Source organism: Styela clava, unplaced genomic scaffold (genome assembly GCF_964204865.1).
Source record: "Styela clava unplaced genomic scaffold, kaStyClav1.hap1.2 HAP1_SCAFFOLD_19, whole genome shotgun sequence".
Lineage (NCBI taxonomy): Eukaryota > Metazoa > Chordata > Ascidiacea > Stolidobranchia > Styelidae > Styela > Styela clava.
Window position 1 is genome coordinate 275,001 of NW_027556646.1, and position 7,500 is coordinate 282,500.

The 7,500-nt window shown below is 55.2% G+C and overlaps 2 non-coding genes across 2 annotated transcripts; both read right to left on the bottom strand.

The window, feature by feature from the left end:
- Window positions 1-88: 88 nt before the first annotated feature.
- LOC144419427 (5.8S ribosomal RNA) lies at window positions 89-242 on the bottom strand. Its single transcript, XR_013474048.1, has one exon. It is a non-coding gene; the product is annotated as a 5.8S ribosomal RNA (ribosomal RNA).
- A 298-nt stretch (window positions 243-540) lies between these two features.
- On the bottom strand, window positions 541-2,350 carry LOC144419455 (small subunit ribosomal RNA). Its single transcript, XR_013474076.1, has one exon. It is a non-coding gene; the product is annotated as a small subunit ribosomal RNA (ribosomal RNA).
- Between the last annotated feature and the right edge of the window lie 5,150 nt (window positions 2,351-7,500).

Sequence of the window (7,500 nt, forward strand, 5' to 3'; positions counted from 1 at the left end):
CGAGAAAGCTCGGCGACCGCTTCAACTTGGGGCGACGCCCGGCCGTCTTCGCAGAGGCCAGGCGACGGCCCTCGGGTGAGGACGAACGCGACCCTGAGGCAGACGCGGTCCCGGGATTGAACCGAGACCGCAATTCGCGTTCAGAAGGTCGACGTTCAATGTGTTCTGCAATTCACATTACTTCTCGCACTTGGCTGCGTCCTTCATCGACTCGCGAGCCGAGTGATCCACCGTTAAGAGTCGTCCTCGACGTTTCGCCCGGCGCCGAAGCGCGCGGACGTCACACTGTGGGATCGACCACAAAACCACCACCGACAACAACTGCACAAAAACACCAACAAACGGCGCCGAGCGACCGCCGGGCTGGGCCGGCGGCACATCGAGCGCGGTGCCCAGAAGCCACCATCGCACTCGGCTGCCTTGCTATGCCAACGTGTTACGCGTGTCGCACGGGGCGGAACCCCGATTGACGGCCGCCCTCTCGGCGGCACCCAAAGACAATTAAGTGCGCGGTCGGCCGGGGCCTACCACCACTTTCGGTAATGATCCTTCCGCAGGTTCACCTACGGAAACCTTGTTACGACTTTTACTTCCTCTAAATGATCAAGTTTGATCGTCTTCTCGACACGCCGACGCGGCCGTTGCCAGCCGCGACGGGGCCGATCCAAGGATCTCACTAAACCATTCAATCGGTAGTAGCGACGGGCGGTGTGTACAAAGGGCAGGGACGTAATCAACGCAAGTTGATGACTTGCGCTTACTGGGAATTCCTCGTTCAAGGGAAACAATTGCAAGTCCCTATCCCAATCACGAATGAGGTTCAACGGGTTACCCGGACCTTTCGGCCTAGGTTAGACACTCGCTGCTTCACTCAGTGTAGCGCGCGTGCGGCCCCGGACATCTAAGGGCATCACAGACCTGTTATTGCTCAATCTCGTGTGGCTAAACGCCACTAGTCCCTCTAAGAAGTTAGACGCCGACCGAGAAGGTCGCGTAACTATTTAGCATGCCAGAGTCTCGTTCGTTATCGGAATTAACCAGACAAATCGCTCCACCAACTAAGAACGGCCATGCACCACCACCCACAGAATCAAGAAAGAGCTCTCAATCTGTCAATCCTACCTGTGTCCGGGCCGGGTGAGTTTCCCCGTGTTGAGTCAAATTAAGCCGCAGGCTCCACTCCTGGTGGTGCCCTTCCGTCAATTCCTTTAAGTTTCAGCTTTGCAACCATACTTCCCCCGGAACCCAAAGACTTTGGTTTCCCGGAAGCTGCCGGAAAGGTCGTCATGGTAACGCCTCCCGATCGCTAGTTGGCATCGTTTATAGTCAGAACTAGGACGGTATCTGATCGTCTTCGAACCTCTGACTTTCGCTCTTGATTAAAGAAAACATTCTTGGCGAATGCTTTCGCAGTAGTTCGTCTTCCGCCGATCCAAGAATTTCACCTCTAACGGCAGAGTACGGACGCCCCCGTCTGTCCCTCTTAATCATTACCTCGTGCTCCGAAAACCAACAAAATAGAACCGAGGTCCTATTCCATTATTCCATGCAACACTATGCAGGCGAACAGCCTGCTTTGAACACTCTAATTTTTTCAAAGTAAACTTATCGGCCACCGCCGACACTCAGTCAAGAGCACCGACGGAGAACCGAAGGTGAGGCGAACGCAACCAGTGACACGCCTTGCGACGGACCGGCGGCGCTCGCCCAAAATCCAACTACGAGCTTTTCAACCGCAACAACTTTAGCATACACTGTTGGAGCTGGAATTACCGCGGCTGCTGGCACCAGACTTGCCCTCCAATGGATACTCGTTAAGAGTTTTAGGATGTACTCATTCCAATTACAGGGCCTCGTTAGAGTCCTGTATTGTTATTTTTCGTCACTACCTCCCCGTGTCGGGAATGGGTAATTTGCGCGCCTGCTGCCTTCCTTGGATGTGGTAGCCGTTTCTCAGGCTCCCTCTCCGGAATCGAACCCTGATTCCCCGTTACCCGTTATCACAAAGGTAGGCACGTAGCGTACCTTCGACAGTTGATAGGGCAGACACTTGAATGATACGTCGTCGGTGCAGAGACCGTACGATCCGCGTGGTTATCCAGAGTCATCAAACGTCACAGGACGAACCCGGTCGGTTTTGATCTGATAAAAGCGCGCCTCCCGAAGTCGGCGCTTAATGCATGTATTAGCTCTAGAATTACCACAGTTATCCACTTCGCTTACGAGACCAAATAAACCAAGACTGATTTAATGAGCCATTCGCAGTTTCGCTTTACGAGAACTCGTACTTGCACCTGCATGGCTTAATCTTTGAGACAAGCATATCACTACTGGCAGGATCAACCAGATAGCTGCGACAGCTGCGCTCGGCCCTTGCTGGGCCGCCCGGCGCGTGCTCGTCGCATTCGTTTAAGACCGAGGCAATCGCCTGCGGCCGTACTCAGCTTCGACAGTCGCTGGCCGCGACGTCCACGCTCTCGCCGGCAGTGCCAGGCGGAGCGATTTGCGTTTTTTCTTTGCTCGCCCTCTCTCGGGCTCGATCCATTCAGTTTCGCACAAACAAGAGCTCTGCCGGCCGCCTGCAGCGGTGCCTAAAACCCGGGCATAACAATGCGACCGTTCTGCTAGGCCGACAAGCGCTCAAGCCAGACGCTCGATCGAACGCCCCCTACATATTAGTCGAGACAACGGCTCGCTCATTAGCATCGCGTTTGTACTTTAACTTTTTTCGGCTCGGCTTCTTTCGACGCCGATGCCGGCGACGCAGCACTCTCTCGCCCGCCAGCCACCGAGAAAAGGGTGCGCTCCGACCGGCCCCGCACCGCTCTTTCTTGGCTCATTCGAAATTACTGTCTTTCGCTCTGACATGCCTTACCTAGGGTTAGGTTAGTATGCTTGCACGTTTGTACTTTAACTTTTTTTGGCTCGGCTTCTTTCGACGCCGATGCCGGCGACGCAGCACTCTCTCGCCCGCCAGCCACCGAGAAAAGGGTGCGCTCCGACCGGCCCCGCACCGCTCTTTCATGGCTCATTCGAAATTACTGTCTTTCGCTCTGACATGCCTTACCTAGGGTTAGGTTAGTATGCTTGCACGTTTGTACTTTAACTTTTTTTGGCTCGGCTTCTTTCGACGCCGATGCCGGCGACGCAGCACTTTCTCGCCCGCCAGCCACCGAGAAAAGGGTGCGCTCCGACCGGCCCCGCACCGCTCTTTCTTGGCTCATTCGAAATTACTGTCTTTCGCTCTGACATGCCTTACCTAGGGTTAGGTTAGTATGCTTGCACGTTTGTACTTTAACTTTTTTCGGCTCGGCTTCTTTCGACGCCGATGCCGGCGACGCAGCACTCTCTCGCCCGCCAGCCACCGAGAAAAGGGTGCGCTCCGACCGGCCCCGCACCGCTCTTTCATGGCTCATTCGAAATTACTGTCTTTCGCTCTGACATGCCTTACCTAGGGTTAGGTTAGTATGCTTGCACGTTTGTACTTTAACTTTTTTTGGCTCGGCTTCTTTCGACGCCGATGCCGGCGACGCAGCACTCTCTCGCCCACCAGCCACCGAGAAAAGGGTGCGCTCCGACCGGCCCCGCACCGCTCTTTCATGGCTCATTCGAGTTTACTGTCTTTCGCTCTGACATGCCTTACCTAGGGTTAGGTTAGTATGCTTGCACGTTTGTACTTTAACTTTTTTCGGCTCGGCTTCTTTCGACGCCGATGCCGGCGACGCAGCACTTTCTCGCCCGCCAGCCACCGAGAAAAGGGTGCGCTCCGACCGGCCCCGCACCGCTCTTTCTTGGCTCATTCGAAATTACTGTCTTTCGCTCTGACATGCCTTACCTAGGGTTAGGTTAGTATGCTTGCACGTTTGTACTTTAACTTTTTTCGGCTCGGCTTCTTTCGACGCCGATGCCGGCGACGCAGCACTCTCTCGCCCGCCAGCCACCGAGAAAAGGGTGCGCTCCGACCGGCCCCGCACCGCTCTTTCATGGCTCATTCGAGTTTACTGTCTTTCGCTCTGACATGCCTTACCTAGGGTTAGGTTAGTATGCTTGCACGTTTGTACTTTAACTTTTTTCGACTCGGCTTCTTTCGACGCCGATGCCGGCGACGCAGCACTTTCTCGCCCGCCAGCCACCGAGAAAAGGGTGCGCTCCGACCGGCCCCGCACCGCTCTTTCTTGGCTCATTCGAAATTACTGTCTTTCGCTCTGACATGCCTTACCTAGGGTTAGGTTAGTATGCTTGCACGTTTGTACTTTAACTTTTTTTGGCTCGGCTTCTTTCGACGCCGATGCCGGCGACGCAGCACTCTCTCGCCCACCAGCCACCGAGAAAAGGGTGCGCTCCGACCGGCCCCGCACCGCTCTTTCATGGCTCATTCGAGTTTACTGTCTTTCGCTCTGACATGCCTTACCTAGGGTTAGGTTAGTATGCTTGCACGTTTGTACTTTAACTTTTTTCGGCTCGGCTTCTTTCGACGCCGATGCCGGCGACGCAGCACTCTCTCGCCCGCCAGCCACCGAGAAAAGGGTGCGCTCCGACCGGCCCCGCACCGCTCTTTCATGGCTCATTCGAAATTACTGTCTTCCGCTCTGACATGCCTTACCTAGGGTTAGGTTAGTATGCTTGCACGTTTGTACTTTAACTTTTTTTGGCTCGGCTTCTTTCGACGCCGATGCCGGCGACGCAGCACTTTCTCGCCCGCCAGCCACCGAGAAAAGGGTGCGCTCCGACCGGCCCCGCACCGCTCTTTCTTGGCTCATTCGAAATTACTGTCTTTCGCTCTGACATGCCTTACCTAGGGTTAGGTTAGTATGCTTGCACGTTTGTACTTTAACTTTTTTCGGCTCGGCTTCTTTCGACGCCGATGCCGGCGACGCAGCACTCTCTCGCCCGCCAGCCACCGAGAAAAGGGTGCGCTCCGACCGGCCCCGCACCGCTCTTTCATGGCTCATTCGAAATTACTGTCTTTCGCTCTGACATGCCTTACCTAGGGTTAGGTTAGTATGCTTGCACGTTTGTACTTTAACTTTTTTTGGCTCGGCTTCTTTCGACGCCGATGCCGGCGACGCAGCACTCTCTCGCCCACCAGCCACCGAGAAAAGGGTGCGCTCCGACCGGCCCCGCACCGCTCTTTCATGGCTCATTCGAGTTTACTGTCTTTCGCTCTGACATGCCTTACCTAGGGTTAGGTTAGTATGCTTGCACGTTTGTACTTTAACTTTTTTCGGCTCGGCTTCTTTCGACGCCGATGCCGGCGACGCAGCACTTTCTCGCCCGCCAGCCACCGAGAAAAGGGTGCGCTCCGACCGGCCCCGCACCGCTCTTTCTTGGCTCATTCGAAATTACTGTCTTTCGCTCTGACATGCCTTACCTAGGGTTAGGTTAGTATGCTTGCACGTTTGTACTTTAACTTTTTTCGGCTCGGCTTCTTTCGACGCCGATGCCGGCGACGCAGCACTCTCTCGCCCGCCAGCCACCGAGAAAAGGGTGCGCTCCGACCGGCCCCGCACCGCTCTTTCATGGCTCATTCGAGTTTACTGTCTTTCGCTCTGACATGCCTTACCTAGGGTTAGGTTAGTATGCTTGCACGTTTGTACTTTAACTTTTTTCGGCTCGGCTTCTTTCGACGCCGATGCCGGCGACGCAGCACTTTCTCGCCCGCCAGCCACCGAGAAAAGGGTGCGCTCCGACCGGCCCCGCACCGCTCTTTCTTGGCTCATTCGAAATTACTGTCTTTCGCTCTGACATGCCTTACCTAGGGTTAGGTTAGTATGCTTGCACGTTTGTACTTTAACTTTTTTTGGCTCGGCTTCTTTCGACGCCGATGCCGGCGACGCAGCACTCTCTCGCCCACCAGCCACCGAGAAAAGGGTGCGCTCCGACCGGCCCCGCACCGCTCTTTCATGGCTCATTCGAGTTTACTGTCTTTCGCTCTGACATGCCTTACCTAGGGTTAGGTTAGTATGCTTGCACGTTTGTACTTTAACTTTTTTCGGCTCGGCTTCTTTCGACGCCGATGCCGGCGACGCAGCACTTTCTCGCCCGCCAGCCACCGAGAAAAGGGTGCGCTCCGACCGGCCCCGCACCGCTCTTTCTTGGCTCATTCGAAATTACTGTCTTTCGCTCTGACATGCCTTACCTAGGGTTAGGTTAGTATGCTTGCACGTTTGTACTTTAACTTTTTTTGGCTCGGCTTCTTTCGACGCCGATGCCGGCGACGCAGCACTCTCTCGCCCACCAGCCACCGAGAAAAGGGTGCGCTCCGACCGGCCCCGCACCGCTCTTTCATGGCTCATTCGAGTTTACTGTCTTTCGCTCTGACATGCCTTACCTAGGGTTAGGTTAGTATGCTTGCACGTTTGTACTTTAACTTTTTTCGGCTCGGCTTCTTTCGACGCCGATGCCGGCGACGCAGCACTCTCTCGCCCGCCAGCCACCGAGAAAAGGGTGCGCTCCGACCGGCCCCGCACCGCTCTTTCATGGCTCATTCGAAATTACTGTCTTCCGCTCTGACATGCCTTACCTAGGGTTAGGTTAGTATGCTTGCACGTTTGTACTTTAACTTTTTTTGGCTCGGCTTCTTTCGACGCCGATGCCGGCGACGCAGCACTTTCTCGCCCGCCAGCCACCGAGAAAAGGGTGCGCTCCGACCGGCCCCGCACCGCTCTTTCTTGGCTCATTCGAAATTACTGTCTTTCGCTCTGACATGCCTTACCTAGGGTTAGGTTAGTATGCTTGCACGTTTGTACTTTAACTTTTTTCGGCTCGGCTTCTTTCGACGCCGATGCCGGCGACGCAGCACTCTCTCGCCCGCCAGCCACCGAGAAAAGGGTGCGCTCCGACCGGCCCCGCACCGCTCTTTCATGGCTCATTCGAAATTACTGTCTTTCGCTCTGACATGCCTTACCTAGGGTTAGGTTAGTATGCTTGCACGTTTGTACTTTAACTTTTTTTGGCTCGGCTTCTTTCGACGCCGATGCCGGCGACGCAGCACTCTCTCGCCCACCAGCCACCGAGAAAAGGGTGCGCTCCGACCGGCCCCGCACCGCTCTTTCTTGGCTCATTCGAAATTACTGTCTTTCGCTCTGACATGCCTTACCTAGGGTTAGGTGAGTATGCTTGCACGTTTGTACTTTAACTTTTTTCGGCTCGGCTTCTTTCGACGCCGATGCCGGCGACGCAGCACTCTCTCGCCCGCCAGCCACCGAAAAAAGGGTGCGCTCCGACCGGCCCCGCACCGCTCTTTCATGGCTCATTCGAAATTACTGTCTTTCGCTCTGACATGCCTTACCTAGGGTTAGGTTAGTATGCTTGCACGTTTGTACTTTAACTTTTTTTGGCTCGGCTTCTTTCGACGCCGATGCCGGCGACGCAGCACTCTCTCGCCCGCCAGCCACCGAGAAAAGGGTGCGCTCCGACCGGCCCCGCACCGCTCTTTCATGGCTCATTCGAGTTTACTGTCTTTCGCTCTGACATGCCTTACCTAGGGTTAGGTTAGTA